Source organism: Rhinoderma darwinii, chromosome 5, assembly GCF_050947455.1.
Source record: "Rhinoderma darwinii isolate aRhiDar2 chromosome 5, aRhiDar2.hap1, whole genome shotgun sequence".
NCBI classification, from domain to species: domain Eukaryota; kingdom Metazoa; phylum Chordata; class Amphibia; order Anura; family Rhinodermatidae; genus Rhinoderma; species Rhinoderma darwinii.
This window is the reverse complement of record NC_134691.1, coordinates 207,756,511-207,773,176: the sequence shown is the minus strand read 5'-3', so window position 1 is coordinate 207,773,176 and position 16,666 is coordinate 207,756,511.

The following is a 16,666-nucleotide window of genomic DNA, read 5'->3' as shown; positions in this document are numbered from 1 at the left end:
AAACTTTCCCGGGGACCGATTGCGGGTGTTGCCATCTGCTGCATGGCAAAACCGGAGGCCATACAACGGCCTCCGGGTCTGCCATGCACGGAAGCCTATGAGGTCACACTGACAGTGTATAACACGTTACACTACCTAGGTAGTATAATGTGTTATAGCAGCCATCAGTGCTGCAGGTCTTCAAGTAAAAAAAAAAAGTAATAAAAATGTTTTATAAAAGTGTAAAAACAAGTTATAAGTTACAAAAACAGAAAATGCTTTTTTTCCTATAATAAGTCTTTTATTATAGGAAAAAAATGTAAACGTTAGAAAAGTACACATATTTGGTATCACCGCGTTCGTAACGACTAAAACTATAATATTATTTTTCCCGCACGGTGAACACCGTAAAAAAAATTAAAAATTCCTAGCATCACTATTTTTTTGGTCATCACCCGTTCTAAAATATAGAATAAAAAGTGATCAAAATGTCGCATGTACCCCATAATAATACTAATAAAAACTACAACCCGTCCCGCAAAAAAACAATCCCTTACACAGCTTTTTTGACTGAAAAATAAGAATGTTATGGCTCTCAGAATATGGTGACACAAAAAATAAATAATTTTATAGAAAAGTGATTTTATTGCGCAAATACCACAAAACATAAAAAAAAACTATATATATATATATATATATATATATATATATATATATATATATATTGTTTCGCCATAATCGTATAGACTAGAATAAAGTAAAATGTCATTTTTTAGCGCACGGTGAACACTGTAAAAAAAAAAGGACAAAAAACATTATCAAAAGGTTTGTTTTTTTGCCACTTTGCTTGCTTAAAAAAATCAAATAAAAAGTGATCAAAAAATCACATGTACCCTAAAATTCTACCAATGAAAACGACAGATTGTAGTGTAACAAAAGCGGATAAGATTGGGCACCATTTATCAGTGCGACACCAGCCACATATCTATGAATTATTATTTATTTACCATTTTATTATACCCTCTTATTATGCCCTGATGTACTCTGCCCAGCTTACATATGCCCCCAAATCATGAACTGAAATACCAGCAAAATCCCAAACCAAACTATTACCAAGCAAAATCTGTGCTCCAATATCCATATGGCGCTCCCTCCCTTCTGAGCTTTGCCATGGGTCCAAACAGCAGTTTATTACCACATATGGGGTATTGCCGTAATCGAGAGAAATAGCTTTACAAGTTTTGGGGTGCTTTTTATTCTTTATTACTTTTTTTAAATATTTTTTCAGAAAAAAAGTAGATTTTCATTTTCACAGACAAACTCCAATAAATATAGCAAAAGAACTGTGGGATCAAGATGCTAACTATACCCCTATATAAATTCCTTGAGGTTTGTAGTTTACAAAACCATGTCACTTTTGTGGAGTTTCCACTGTTTTGGCCCCAGTAGACTTCTTCAAACCTGACATGGTGCCTAAAATATATTATAATAAAAAGAAGGCCCCAAAATCAACTAGGGGCTCCTTTGCTTCAGTCCATTGCCACACTAAAGCCACATGTGGGATATTTCTAAAAACTGCAGAATCTGGGCAATAAATATTGAGTTGCGTTTCTCTGGTAAAACTTTCTGTGTATCACGAAGGGTCTGTGGACCCACTGGGCCATACCGCCTTGGCTGTAAGGCAGCTGGCCAACAGGGCGCAGGACAATGTCTATAGTTCGTATAGGTACCTGTGGCAGCTTGGAGAACAGTAAGGCAGGCTCGGCTGGGACTTGACAGCAGGTAGACGTCAGGCGAGGTGAAGCAGATCAGAAATGGGATACAACATGACACGACTTGGGCACAGCACAGTGCTCGACCAGGATGATATGGAATGAAAGGAACAGGAACAGGTACAGGAACAGGTACAGGGGTTCAAGACATCCGAAGTCTGGTGCATGGGATCCGGCTGAGGTGAGTGGACGCGAGCGCTGGCCTCTCCTGATAAGGAGGCTGGGGCCAGCGCTTGCCGACTCGTGGCTGTCAGGAGAAGGTTGGAGCTGACGGCCCACAGCCACAGACATTACACTGTGTTACAGAATCTTTTTTTATTACAAATGAATTTCGGGAAAAAAAAAAGAAATTTGTAAATTTCACCCCTACATTGCATTAATTCCTGTGAAACGCCTAAAGGGCTATGAAACTTTCTGAATGATGTTTTGAATACTTTGAGGGGTGCCGTTTTTAAAATTGGGTGATTTATGGGGTCTATCTAGTACATAAAGCCCTCAAAGCCACTTCAGAACTGAACTGGTCCTTGAAAAATAGCCTTTTGAAATTTTTTGAAAATGTGAGAAATTTCTGCTAAAGTTCTAAGCTTTGTAAAGTCCTAGAAAAATATAATAATGTTCAAAAAATGATGCAAATATAAAGTAGACATATGGGGGATGTAAATTAACAACAATTTTTTGTGGTATTACTATATGTTTTACAAGTAGATACATTTAAATTTAGAAAAATCATAATTTTTGCACATTTTCTTTAAATTCTGGTGTTTTTCACAAATAAGCAATGAATTTATTGACCAAATTTTTCCACTAACATAAAGTACAATATGTCACGAGAAAACAGTCTCAGAATCGCTTGGATAGGCAAAAGCATCCCAGAGTTATTACTACATAAAATGACACATGTCAGATTTAAAACAATGGGGCTGGTCCTCAAGCGCCTCAATGAACTAGGTCCTGAAAGGGTTAAGGCCTTTTCAAGCCCAGTCATTAAAGGAACAGTGTCATGAAAAAAAAAAATGTTTACATCACTTTGATTTTAGTGTTTTATTAAAAACTTTTATATTTATTTGTGTGTTTGTGTTTTACTTTTTTTTATTTTTGAACTTTTTCTTCCCTATGGGGGATGCCATTTTTTTTCCATTTCTGTATGTGTCGATTAACGACACATACAGACATGGAATACGGCACATACAGTCCCATAGTGAATGCGAACGGGGCCTGTTCCATCCACTATGCTGTACGCCGTCTGTGTGGGAACGGCGCATGCGCCGCTCCCACACAGTCCAAGTTGAACTGTGCGACGTCCGGCGCCATTTTCCTGTGGACCGGAAGTCGCGGCCGGACAGTAAGATTACTACTTCCGGTCGCGGCTTCCGGACTTGTGCACTTGGAGCGGGAGGTAGCAGATGGAGCGGACGGACCGGAGGGAGCGGCGGCGGCTGGAGCAGGTAAGTTATTTCTGTGTATGTAAGTGTTTTACTGTGTGTTTACTAGTGTATGTAAACCTACTACAATGTGTGTTAGCTCAAAAAATGGCGACATACAGTGTAGGAGGTTTGACCGTTCAATCCCCTCGTTTCTCCCGGCACTAGCCAGGATAAAGGAGGGGGGGATTCTGAGAGCTCACTAGAGCGAGTGAGTTTTCTCAAATTTTGCAGCATAAAGCAATGTGGTTGCTTTACCACATGCAATGCTGCAATTTTGGGAATTGCTCCATCTAGTGACCAGCACTGGGAAATATTATAAATTAGAATCTAATTTATAATATTTCCTGACTCGTGAAAAAAATTAAAAAAATTAGAACAATGTTTAATCACCTATACACTAATTGTTTAACTTAAAAATAAAAAGCGTCACATTCCCTTTAAGGGGTTAAAGAATGTCATCCCTGCCTTGTACTCTCACGTGGTGGAGAACGTGGGCTGCTCCTTGGAATAGTCACTGTGCAGGCAAGGTGCACGTCACTATCGACAAGTAGAGCAGCAATTACGGCCCACTGGGTCAATGTTTTGCACGGTAGTGGCGACAATGCACCACCGCAACGAGGACAGGTGCTAGTAAAACCTCCACGGTTGTGTAGGTCTGTTTCCGACAACATGAGCTTATCCACCTCCTCCACGTCCTCCTCAATGGACATCATTCCATTCCCAATAGCAACAGGGTAGAGCATTGCTTCCACTCTATCTTTCTCCTTTCATATGTGTAAGCTGAAGCATTGCCATGCTGTTTTGCACCTGATGAAACTGGGCAAGAGAACCCACACAGCGGGTCAGTTGCTGATCTATATTAAGCAGCAAATTTCCCATTGGATGTCTCCTCACCATCTACAACTGGGCAACGTAATAAATTTGGCGGTGCAATGTTTTTTAAAAATGTATCGTGGCTTGCAGAAGTTGCTGACCATGTCCTGGAGAGTGTCTCTGAATTTCAGCCATTCTTTTGTGGCTAAGAAGGCCCTCCTGGACTTGCAGTGACAAAACGATCTGCCTTTGCACACCTCGCTCGGCGACATTCTTATTTGCTGGAATTCCGAATTGCATATGATGGACTGTCTGTATGAGCAGCGTAAAGCGGTCAATGATTACATCATGCACCAGATCACCAATGCAGGGAGCAGGTGTTATTTTGAGCTCATGCAGTGGCAACTTATCACGGACGCATGTCGCCTACGCAGGCCCTTTGAAGAGGCCACCAGATTTGTGAGTAGGGAAAGCAGCTGCAATAACAATGTCATCCCCTTGATATTTATAGTGGAACAAACGCTTACACTGATGTAAGAAGTGATGGAGGAAGAACAACTTCCACATCTTGCTCGCCGCCCTGTGGCTGTTGGAGACCCACACAGAAAATGTCGAATGCAGGAGGAAGTGGAGGAGCTAGGACTTGAGGAGGAGAAAAATGAGGAGTAGTTGGTTGTGAAGGGAGAGTTTTCACAGGCACAGCTAGGGGACGAGGCTGCCACTCATTGTGGCAGACATGGTGATGATAACGAGTACAAAATAACTGTGTCCTAGAAGATGCTGGCGAGCATGGCAAGCTGCATGCTTAATTGTTTATGTGCTGACAAACATATCATTAGCATCAAGCAAAGTGATGACTATTGGATAGCCAATTGGATTGTAAGACCCTCAATATAAATGAAAATCGGGGAATTTTTTCATGCTTCTGATAGGGTAGCAAAATTGGCGATTTTCAAGGATGCGCTCTGTACCCCGCTTGTCTGAGCTTTCGTCGGGCAGACGCGCACCTACCGCATGTCTAAACCGGAGGCTCATCTCTGCTCCCCACTAAGTTGCCTCTCCACCGCCTCTGCCAACGCTGCCACTACAACAAGTAGCAGCAGCACCAGCAGCAGCCAATACAGTTTGCTGAACATAATGCAAGAGTTTTTTCATCTGCCTTCCATCAGCAAAGGCATACGACCTGCCTGAATAACCAGGTTCAGTAATAACTGGACATTTCCCTTTTCCGGCAGATACCCTGAGCCCTGACCCGCCTTCTGGGTCAGCAGATTGGACTAATGTCAGGAGCTAGACCAGTTTGCCATCCGTGTACTGTCTTGTCCACCCCGCAGTGTACTGTCAGAGGGGGTATTCAGCGTGGTAGTTGGCGTTGTCACACCAAAGTAAACAAAATTGTCCTCCACAAGTGTGGAAAACATTACATTTGTGAAATAAATTTAGGCATGGATCCGTGAGGATTTGCACAAACCTCCGCATGATGCTAATAAATAAATCTGCCATTATCACTGGCCCAATGATGCCACTGCCACTGTCCGCCTGTATGTCCTGTTCCAAACTGCGGCTGATGCAGCTACTACTAACCCTGCTACCGCTACTACTAGCCCTACACAGCCGCACATCTCTTGTGTTGTCCATCATGTTCCATACTGTACTGCTGCTGCCACTATTGCCGCTTCTACTACCCCTACACAGCCGCACATCTACTACAGGGCCAGGGCAACAGCTAGGCAGAGATAGGCGACCACCTAGGGCACTACCTCTGCTCAAACTGGGGGGAGGCAATTATAATTTAAAAAAAAATGTCAGACTATACTGATGATAATGATTGCTGCTTGCTTCATTCAGGTGACATCAGGAGCATTGCGCTGCTGACGGCGCCACTTGAACCCTTACTGTCAGCACAGTGCTTCAGCAGTGACAAGACACTGACAAAGAAAGAAGCAGTTCAACTTGCCAGTACTGCACTGGGATTCGGGCCAGGGAGCAGAAAAAAAGAGTCATTCAGTGCCACAGACGATTGGCCAATGAGTGCCTTCCCCATCAGAAAGCGCTCATTGGTAGCAGGACCGGCCCTGTGCGAAATTTTCTTTTGGTGCCCATGCCATCATAAAAAAATGCCCCCATACATTATAATGCCGTTTTTAGTGCCCCCACACAGTATAGTTCCCCCACACACAGTATAATGCCCCTTTGGTGCCCCACACACAGTATAATGCCCCTTTAGTGCCCCCATACAGTATAATGCCCCATAGCTGCTCCATACAGTATAATGCTCCCATAGCTGCCCCCACAGTATAATGCCCCCTTTAGTGCCCCACACACACAGTTTAATGCCACTTTTACTGTCCCCACAGTATAATACCCCCTTTAGTGCCCCACACAGTATATTGCCCTCTTTAGTGCCTAGCACATAGTATTATGCCCCCTTTAATGCCCTCACAGTATAATGCCCCTTTATTGCCCCCCTGCACAGTATAATGTCCCCTTTAGTGCCCCACACACAGTATAATGTTCCCCAAGTGTCACCACAAAGTATAAATAATGCCTTGGAGGCCCGGAAAGCGAGCGTTGGTTGGTTTATCCTCACCACTGGGTGCTACTTCTGTGTTTCGGCCCCGGTGCTTTACTGAGTCTGATATACATTGCCTTGTAATGTCACCTGACATGTCACGTGTCAGATTCAGTGCAGCGCATGCACCGGAGCAGAAAAAAAGCACCCGGGCCAGAAGGTGGTTGCAAAGTCGCCGGGCGCCAGGGCCAGTTTTAGACAAAGTGTGGCCCTGAGCAAAGTTAAAAGTGGGGCCCCAAATGCTGAATTACTGTATCAATAACGCAGTCAATTCAGAAGGTGGTGTGCAGAGAACTGCATCGCTGAGTTCTAGCTCGTCTAGGAGTGTTGCAAGCCCCAAAGCATATGTCCCCCTCTCTCACATAAAAATTATATATATATATATATATATATATATATACACATTAAATCATACCACTATTAACCGCATATTGTTATTGAACACAACTCACTATTATAAGACCAATATTACCAGTAATAACACAATATAAGGTCCAAATAATACCGCCATACCATAACCACATAGTGACTGAATAATACCCCCATACAGTGACTAAATAATACGCCCATACTGTTACTGAATAATACCGCATCACCATAACCACACAGTGACTTTATAAAATCCCCACATACTGTTACTGAATAAAAACCACTATACAAAGACCAATATTACCACCATACAGTAACCATCTAGTGGTAGATGCCAGTTATACACAGGAGCTCTGCAGACGATATAAGTGATTACAGCAGATTTATATTTAGTTACTCACAGGTTATGTTTTCTCTGATTAGAGTCGTTCAGTTTCCCTTTTTTCTCTATCCGGCCCAGACCATTGTGACGACTTACACCAGCCATGACTCATTTCTGCGGAATTTGACACAAAGACATGTTGGTTTCTTGCTTCTCCAGCTCCCACCACACCTATACCCCATCCTTTAAACAAACTCATAATTCACAGTGCCCCAGATGGTAATAATGAACCCTCAGTGTTCGACACGATAAAAGTGCCCCCACACGGTAATAATGCCCCCTTTCTGCCCCTTTGTATTTAGTGCCACAATGCCAATGTAGATAGCGCTACACACAGCCCACTTTAGATAGCGCCACACACAGCCCCCTGCAGATAGCACCACACACACAGCCCCCTGTAGATAGCGCCACACACAGCCTCCCTCTTGTTGATAGTGCCACACAGCCCTCTCCCTGTGTAGTGCCACACAGCCCCCCTTTGTAGATAGTGCCACACCTCCCTTGTAGACAGTGCCACTCCCATTGTAGATAGTGCCACACAGCTCTCACCTGTAGTGTAATACTTCCCTCCCCCCTGTGTAGTGCCACACTGCCCTCCCCATGTATAGTGCCACACAGCCCTCCCCTGTATAGTGCCACACAGCCCCTCTATATAGTGCCACACCTCCCCTTGTAGATAGTGCCACACAGCCCTCCTCCCTGTATAGTGCCACATAACCCCCCTATATAGTGCCACACCCACCCTTGTAGATAGTGACACACAGTCCTCCCTGTATAATGCCAAACAACCACCTTTGTAGATAGTGCCACACAGCAATCCCCCTAATTTAAGATACACAGCCCCCCCTGTAGATAGTGCCACACAGCAATCCCGTTTTAGATACACAGCCCCCCTTGTAGATAGTGCCACACAGCAACCCCCCTGTTTTAGATACACAGGCCCCCCTTTGTAGATAGTGCCACACAGCAGTCCCCCCAAAATTATTTAAAAATGTGCTTACCTAGCCCTGTTCCCCTGATGGACGGAGTGCTCCACGGCCTCCGGACAGGACACATGCCTAAGTCAGTGTGATGCAGTGTCGTCATCGCGCAGGCCTGCGTTGGAACTCTGTCTCAGCATCTTGTAGGCTGCAGGCCTAACGTGGCTTGCAGCCTATAGTATTCGATTGCATCTGCATCCTGAGGATGCAGATACAAGTGAATGTGGCAGTCGCCCCGGTGCTAGCGACGCCACAGGCATGAGGGGGCCCGTGGCAGCGGGCCCCATAGTAGTCGCTATGGCTTCTATAGTGGGCAGGGGGCCCATAGAGGATATCAAGTTCAGAGTCAGCGCAGCCGTCTACCAGGAAATTTTAGAGCACTTCATGCTTCCCCCTGCTGACAAGCTTTATGGAGATGCTGATTTAATTTTCCAGCAGGACTTGGCATCTGCCCACACTGCCGAAAGTACCAATACCTGGTTTAATAACCACAGAATCACTGTGCTTGATTGACCAGCAAACTCACCTGACCTAAACCCAATATAGAATATATGGGGCATTGTGAAGAGCAAGATGAGAGATACCAGACCCAACAATTCAGACGAGCTGAGGGCCACCATCAAAGCAACCTGGGCTTCCATAACACCTCAGCAGTGCCACAGGCTGATCGCCTCCATGCCACTTTGCATGAATGCAGTAATTCATGCAAAAGGAGCCCCGACCAAGTATTGAGGGCATATACTGGACATACTTTTCAGTAGGCCAACATTTTGGTATTAAAAATTATTTTTTAAATTGGGCTTATATATTATTCTAATTTTCTGAGACCGTCTTCAATAACTGTTAGCAATAATCATCAAAATTAATATTAAAAAAATGCTGGAAATAGATCAGATTAGAATCTTTATAATATGTGAATTTCACTTTTTGAATTAAATTACTGAAATAAATTTACTTTTTGATGATATTCTAATTAATTGAGAAGGACTAATATATATATATATATATATATATATATATATATATATATATATACACATATATATATATATATAAATAAAGTGTATCGATGTGTTTTGTGCAATTTCCTAAGTGCTTTCTATAAAAAATAATTTTTACTTTTTGAGATACAGCTGCTTAGTATCCTGTATAAAGTGCAGCTGTATCATCTAACATGGTCGGAAATCACACGCTTCTCAAGCCCACAGGCTTGAGAAAGACCCTCCACTTGTCACGGGTCGAAACGTTGCCATTTTTTACTGGATGTGTTAGGGATCTGCCAGGTACTACGTCTAGGTATACTCCTGGGATTAATCAATCCACACCTGAGGCCAGACCTGTTAGACTGACACCGTCTCCCACCAACCAGGGTGGCAGGCTCAGGAGTGGGAGAGCCTATCGCGGCCTGGTCAGTCGGAGTTAGCTCCGCCCCCTGTCCTTTATTACCTGCCGTGTTCTCTTCCTCAGTGCTTGTAATTCTTCTGGATTCCTGGCCCCACTGCTGCTTGCTCCAGCCTGCTTCGGCCGTGCTTCTGCCTTGCTGCAGTTCCGCTTAACCTGCTTCGCTTTGCCCCTGGCTTGCTTCCTTCTCCATGCTCACGTTGGTATAGTCCACTTCATCCTGGTCCTGACTATTCATTCACCGCTCCGTTTCCTCGCGGCGTTCCGTGGGCTACTGCCCCTTCCCTTGCGTGTTCCCTGTTTGTTCTCCCGTGCACTTAGACAGCGTAGGGACCGCCGCCCAGTAGTACCCCGTCGCCTAGGGCGGGTCGTTGCAAGTAGGCAGGGACAGGGCGGTGGGTAGATTAGGGCTCACTTTCCCTTCACCTCCTTCCTGCCATTACAGGATGTTTGACCAATAAAAGAATTTATTGATTGAAACTTGGGAGACGTGTGCTGCTGTTCACCACGCTTTTTCTGAAGACTACATTACGTCAGACTGGGTTTGTCTGATTTTACAGCGTGACACCGCTCCTGATAACGGGACTTGTGCTGCTTCAAATATTGCATTTTTTGGATTATATCCTGTGGATATGTCATAAATGTCCCTGATACAGAGGCGTAGTTGGGGTTTAGCACAGAGGGGCGAAACACATCTGAGTGGGCCCCAACCCAGTGGACCCCCCACACAGTATAATGACCCCTTAGTGTGCTCCATATATTATAATGCCCCTATAGCTGGCCCCACAATGGATAATGCCCCTATGGTTGCCCCCACACAGAATAATGCACCCATAGCTTCCACCACATATTATAATGACTCTTATTGCCCACCACATTGTATAATGACCCCTTAATGGCCCCCATACAGTATAATGACCCCTAAGGGGCCCCCACTTAGTATAATGCCCCTATATCTGCCCCCACACAGGATAATGCTCCTATGTTTGCCCCTACAGAGAATAATGCTCCTATAGCTGCCCCACATATTATAATGACCCCTTAGTGCCCCCACATAGTATAATGACCCCTTAGTGGCCCCCACACAGTATAATAATCCTTTAGCGGCACCACACAGTATAATGCCCCATAGTGCCTCCCACACAGTATGATGCCCCTATAACTGCCCTCCACACAGTATAATGCCTCTATAACTGATCTCCACAAAGTATAATGCCCCTATATTGATCCCCACACATTATAATGCCCTATATCTGCCCACATACAGTATAACACCCCATGGCTGCTCACACACATTATAATGCCCCCATAGCTGACCCTACACAGTATAATGCCCTCATAGTGCCTCCCACACAGTATAATGCCCCATATCTGCCCACATACAGTATAACACCCCATTGCTGCTCACATACAGTATAATGCCCCCATAGCTGCTCCTATACAGTATAATGCCCTCATAGTGCCTCCCACACAGTATAATGCCCCCATAGCTGCCACTATGTAGTTACATAGTACGGTCGAAAAAAGACATATGAAACAAATTCTACACATTGAAATAGGAGCTGATATTTTTTCATTCAAGGAAATGATCTAAGGCTTTTTTAAAGCCATCTACTGTTCCTGCTGTGACCAGCTCCTCCGGTAGGCTATTCCATAGATTCACAGTTCTCACAGTAAAGAAGGCTTGTTGTCTCTCCAGGTTGAACCTTTTTTTCTCCAGACGGAGGGAGTTCCCCCTTGTCTTTTGAGGAGGTTTTACATGGAACAGGTTTTCACTATATTTCTTGTATGGACCATTCATATATTTATATAAGTTAGTCATGTCCCCCCTTAGTCGTCTCTTTTCAAGGCTAAATAGGTTTAATTATTTTAATCTTTCCGCATAACTTATATTCTCCATTCCCCTTATTAGTTTAGTTGCACTTCTTTGTATTTGTTCCAACGCCAGGGCATCCTTTCTATGAACTGGAGCCCAGAACTGAACTGCATATTCTAGATGAGGCTGCACTAATGCTTTGTAAAGTGGTAATATATCCCTGTCCTTCGAGTCCATGCCTCTTTTAATACATGACAATATCTTGCTGGCCTTAGAAGCAGCTGATTGACATTGCATGCTGTTATTTAGTTTCTGATCCACAAGTACACCCAGATCCTTCTCAACAAGTGATTGCCCCATTGTAGCTCCCCCTAGGACATATGATGCATGTAGATTGCTGGTACCCAGATGCATAACTTTACATTTATCTACATTAAAACTCATTTGCCATGTGGATGTCCAAACACTTAGTGTGTCCAAATCAGCTTGTAATTTGCGAACATCTTCCATAGACTGAACAATACTACATATCTTGGTGTCATCTGTAAAAATAGAAATAGTGCTATTAATTCCATCCTCTATATCATTAATAAATAAATTCAGTAATGGTGGTCCCAGCACGGAACCCTGGGGTACACCACTTATAACCGGGGATCATTTAGAGTAGGAAGCATTGACCACAACTCTCTGTATATGGTCCTTGAGCCAATTTTCAATCCAATTACAAACTATACTTTCTAAACCTATAGTCTTTTAATTTACCCTTTTTGTATGTTGTGCCGAAAAAAATAAAATAATCAATGATGAAGTACTGTGTGCTATGTAAATATAAAAGTCATATAAGACAAACTATTACCATGCATGTGACATAAAACAATTCATTAGTTAATTAATCTTACATTTCAGGGTAAGCCTTGCCCATGACTTTCTTTTCAAAGATGATCCATCTGTAGTGCAAACGAGGCTACTGAACACAAGCTGGGGGGTCGCACATAGGAGAGACCGGGACTAATGAACACCAGCTGGGGGGGTTGCACATAGGAGAGACCGGGGCTACTGAACGCCAGCTAGGGGGAACTGCACACAGGAGAGACCGTGGCTACTGAACACCAGATTGGGGGGTGCACATAGGGAGAGAGCTAACAACTTTTGCTAACTTTTTCTTCTACAGAGCGGTTACTGAACGCCGTCCTTGCAGTGCTTAGCACTAGAAGAGAGCTGCGCTCCATTATGCACTTGGCGACACTGATCACCAGGAGAGAGAGCAGTGCTACATTGTGTGCTTGCCAAGTGTTCAGCAGCGACAAACACAATGAAGCGCTGCTCTCTCTCCTGGTGATCAGCACCGCCAAGCACCTTCTTATGTGTTTTCTCTCCCTAAGTGCAGTGCCCACAAGCACATAATGACTCTGGACACTAAAAGAGGGAAGTGTGCCAGCAAACCATGCCCCGAGTGCCAGCTGTGGCACCGGTGCTATAGGTTGCTGACCCCTGTATTAGACAGTATAATGCCCCATAGCTGCCCACATACAGTATAATGCCCCCATAGCTGACCCATACTGCATAATGCTCCCATAGCTGCCCTCATACAGTATAATGCGCCCATAGCTGCCCCATACAGTATAATGCCCCCAAAGCTGCCCCATACAGTATACTTCCCTATTGCGGACCCCCCATACCCAGTATAATGCCCCCTTAGCTGCAACCACACAGTGTAATGCCCAATAAAAAAAATAAAAAAAATATTTACCTATCCCCATTCCCACGACGAGTGGAAGAGATTCCTCTGCTCTGTGCAGTGTGTGGCTTTGTGCAGACAGGCGTGATGACGTCACTACATTGCATCTGTCTGCGTCAAGACGTTCACAACTGGAGCTAGCATTACACAAAGAATGCTGGAGCAAGGAGCCGTCAGCTCCCTGCTCCAGTATTGCATTCAACTGTGTGAAGGATCTGCCAGGCACAGCTTCGGGGTTAACGCCCATAGATAATCAGTCTGCACCTGCTTCTATGTCTGTGAGACTGACCATCTTCCACCACTCAGGGTGGCAGGCTTAGGAGTGGGAGAACCTATCACAGCCTGGCCAGATGGAGCTAGCTCCCGCCCTCTGTCTATTTATACCTGCCTTTCCTGTCCCTCCTTTGCTTGTGATTCTTCTCGTTTGGTTTCCTGGCCCTGCTGCAGCTTCTTGTACCATTGTCCTTGCTTCATATTGACCCCGGCTTGATTACTACTCTCCTGCTCTGCGTTTGTGTACCTCGTACACTCCTGGTTTGACTCGGCTTGTTCTCTTCTCTTGTTGCTCATGGTTTTGCCATGGGCAACTGCCCCTTTCTCCCCCTAGCTCTGTGTACCCTTGTCTGTTTGTCTGTCGTGCACTTATTGAGCGTAGGGACCGTCGCCCAGTTGTACCCCGTCGCCTAGGGTGGGTCGTTGCAAGTAGGCAGGGACTGAGTGGTGGGTAGATTAGGGTTCACTTGTCTGTCTCCCCACCCCCGTCATTACATAATCACAAGCCAATACCTAGTCTACCCTGGTCCCTGACACCACTATGGACCCCCTTGAGACCCTGGCTCAGCAAATGCAGGGTCTCTCCCTACAGGTCCAGGCCCTGGCTCAGAGGGTCAACCAGCCTGATGCTACCATGGTAGTCCCCCTCACCTCACCTCTTGAACCCCACCTCAAGTTGCCCGACCGGTTCTCAGGGGACCGGAAGACTTTTCTCTCCTTTCGGGAGAGTTGTAGGCTCTATTTTCGTTTAAAGCCCCACTCCCCAGGTTCTGAGAGCCAGCGGGTGGGTATAATTATGTCCCGGCTCCAGGAAGGGCCCCAAGAATGGGCCTTCTCCTTGGCTCCTGACGCCTCTGAACTTTCCTCCGTTGATCTTTTCTTTTCTGCTCTCGGACTCATCTATGACGAGACTGACAAGACTGCTTTTGCCGAGAGTCAGCTGGTGACCTTACGCCAGGGTAAGAGACCTGTTGAGGAGTATTGCTCTGACTTTAGGAAGTGGTGCGTAGCTTCTCGGTGGAATGACCCTGCCTTAAGGTGCCAGTTTAGGATGGGTCTGTCGAACGCCCTGAAAGATCTGCTAGTTAGTTATCCCTTTTCTGACTCCCTAGACCAGGTTATGGCTTTAGCGGTACGACTTGACCGACGTCTCAGGGAACGACGACTTGAACATCTTGATGTTTTCTCCTCTGACTCCCCCATGATGCCTCCCGAGGTTCCGTTGCTTCGTTCCTCCCCGGAAGACTCGGAGGTACCTATGCAACTCGGGGCCTCCGTGTCCCCCCAACAACGTAGAGATTTCCGCAGGAAGAATGGTCTCTGCTTCTACTGTGGGGATGACAAGCATCAAGTGAACAACTGTCCTAAGCGTAAGAATGCAGCCGGAGAACTTCCGCGCCTAAGTGATCATCGGGGAGGTCACTTGGGCGCACAGGTATTTCCCGTAAATATGAAACGTAATAAAATCTTGCTTCCCTTTCAGGTCTCTTTTGGTGGTAGGTCTGCTACCGGCAGTGCCTTCGTGGATTCAGGGTCTTCTGCTAATATCATGTCTGTGGAATTTGCTATGTCTCTAGCTATGCCTTTGATTGATTTGCCTAAACCTGTCCCGGTAGTGGGTATCGACTCCACTCCTCTTGCTAATGGTTATTTTACACAGCATACTCCTGTTTTTGAACTCCTTGTTGGCTCCATGTATTTGGAGCAGTGCTCTGTACTGTTAATGCAGGGATTATCGTCCGATTTGGTTTTAGGCCTACCCTGGTTGCAGTTGCATAATCCCACGTTTGACTGGAATTCTGGGGACCTTACCAAGTGGGGTAATGAATGCTTGACGTCATGTTTTTCTGTTAATTCTATTTCTCCCCCTGAGGTGGTGAACACGCTACCTGAGTTTGTTCAGGACTTCGCCGATGTTTTCTCTAAGGAGGCCTCCGAAGTGTTACCTCCTCATAGAGAATATGATTGCGCAATCAATTTGGTACCAGGAGCTAAGCTCCCTAAGGGTAGGATATTTAATCTCTCTTGTCCCGAACGTGTAGCCATGAGAGAGTATATCCAGGAATGCCTGGCCAAGGGTTACATTCGCCCCTCTACTTCTCCGGTAGGTGCTGGCTTCTTCTTCGTAGGGAAGAAGGATGGTGGTCTTAGGCCATGTATTGACTACCGAAGCTTGAATAAGGTCACTGTAAGGAACCAGTATCCCCTTCCTCTGATTCCTGATCTCTTTAATCAGGTTCAGGGGGCCCAATGGTTCTCTAAGTTTGATCTACGGGGGGCGTATAACCTTATCCGCATTAAAGAGGGGGATGAGTGGAAGACTGCGTTTAACACGCCCGAAGGTCATTTCGAATACCTCGTCATGCCCTTTGGGTTGTGTAATGCTCCCGCGGTCTTCCAGAATTTCAAAAATGAGATTTTAAGAGACTACCTGGGGTTATTTCTTGTAGTGTACCTTGATGACATACTTGTGTTTTCCAAGGACTGGTCCTCCCACATTGACCATGTCAGGAAGGTGCTCCAGGTCCTTCGAGAAAACAAACTGTTTGCTAAGACCGAAAAATGTGTGTTTGGGGTGCAGGAGATACCATTTTTGGGCCAAATCCTCACTCCTCATGAATTTCCGCATGGACCCCGCCAAGGTCCAGGCTGTGGCGGAATGGGTCCAACCTGACTCCCTGAAGGCGTTACAGTGCTTCCTGGGGTTCGCTAATTATTACAGGAGATTTATTGCTAACTTCTCGGTCATCGCTAAGCCTCTTACGGATCTCACTCGCAAAGGTGCTGATCTCCTCCACTGGCCTCCTGAGGCTGTCCAGGCTTTTGAGGTCCTTAAGAAGTGCTTTATCTTGGCCCCGGTGCTGGTTCAGCCCAACCAAATGGAGCTATTTATCATGGAGGTTGACGCGTCCGAGGTGGGAGTGGGGGCTGTCTTGTCCCAGGGTACCAGGTCCCTCACCCATCTCCGTCCCTGTGCCTACTTCTCCAGGAAGTTTTCACCCACTGAGAGTAACTATGATATTGGCAACCGCGAACTCTTAGCCATTAAAAGGGCATTTGAAGAGTGGCGCCACTTCCTGGAGGGGGCTAGGCACCAGGTAACGGTCCTTACCGACCACAAGAATCTGGTTTTCCTAGAATCTGCCC